Source organism: Diaphorina citri, unplaced genomic scaffold, assembly GCF_000475195.1.
Source record: "Diaphorina citri unplaced genomic scaffold, Diaci psyllid genome assembly version 1.1 scaffold285, whole genome shotgun sequence".
Taxonomy (NCBI): Eukaryota; Metazoa; Arthropoda; class Insecta; order Hemiptera; family Psyllidae; genus Diaphorina; species Diaphorina citri.
In genome coordinates, this window is record NW_007377721.1 from 112531 (window position 1) to 113984 (window position 1454).

The following is a 1454-nucleotide window of genomic DNA, read 5'->3' on the forward strand; positions in this document are numbered from 1 at the left end:
GAATTAAAAATTGAATTTTCGACCTTTTAAAGTTACTTTTTCGGAGTTTTGACCTCTGATTTGGATTTTTCACAACTTTTTACGTAAGAATCGACCTTTTATTAATAATTTTTACCCATTTGCAACTGCTCCATTAGAAATGCTGAAATGTGTGAAATAAAAGATGATCCAAGTACAACTTCCGTTTATGGCACTCCTGGTAGCAGGTGTTCTAACCAGCTCGGAGCTGACATTCAACTCTGAGGGTCTGGCAGTGCTTTGGCATTTGCTCACATTTCAGAAATGACATCTAGATTGAAGTCTTGAAAGTCCAGTATTCTATCTATGTACTATTTGGCTATCTATTTACCTCTTCATATTACTTAATATACCTACGAGTCCTTATTTAATTTTACGTCGCGTATACGTCCTCATTTAATTATTATCATAAGCCTCATTTTCTCATTTAATTATTATCATAAGTCATACCTATGGCAAGTTCAGTGTTCAGTGGCCTGTTCCTGAAGCCAACTTTACACTTTGCAGCTTTGCACTAATAATGTTTAAGCAATTTTTTCTAAGGGTTTTCCTGTGTAGAATTTGACATTGTTTTTGTGGAGCAAAAATTCTTTTTTGGAACATATTCAGTCAGGAACACAATACAATGAGTCCTCAAATAAACCAGCACCCCTCTCTGATTGAGAATCGGACAAAGTCCCCATTTCCATCAGGACAAGGAAGGATTCGAAACAGCCCAACGCAGGTGTCTTTCATGAGGGTTTTGCTGGGTACAGTTCAGCTATCAGCTGAATCCGAGTTCAATTACAGGGTGTTCCGGAAGTTTAGTGTAACGTTCTAAGATACAATGGGAGTTGAGATTGACATTTCCAAGGTCTTCTGAGGGAGCGGTGACACCTCAAAAATAAGAGAGATCAACAAAATATTGAAGGTACCAACCTCTTGTATTGAATAAGGCAGGGAAACTAGTGAACCTGGTAAAACAATCTACAAAGTGTATACCTAATACCTACTGAAGAGAGAAGTCAGAAACAACGCCTTGAATCGTTGAAACGAGTAGAATTCAAGCACAACTTGATAACACTGTGTGTAAATATGTACCAGTACCAGGTAGCAATACAATCTATCCAAGGAACAAGTACACTAATAGCTTATATCGAACCAAACCAAGACAGGTTGGCAGGGAAACTAGTGAACCTGTTAAAACAACCTACAAGGTGCATACCTAATACCTACTGAAGAGAGAAGTCAGAAACAACTCCTTGAATCGTTGAAACGAGTAGAATTCAAGCACAATTTGATAACACTGTATGTAAATATGTACCAGTACCAGGTAGCAATACAATCTATCCAAGGAACAAGTACACTAATAGCTTATATCGAACCAAACCAAGACAGGTTAACATTGATTGAAGATGCTACACCGAGATAAACTTGGAAGCAAATATCTTGAACTG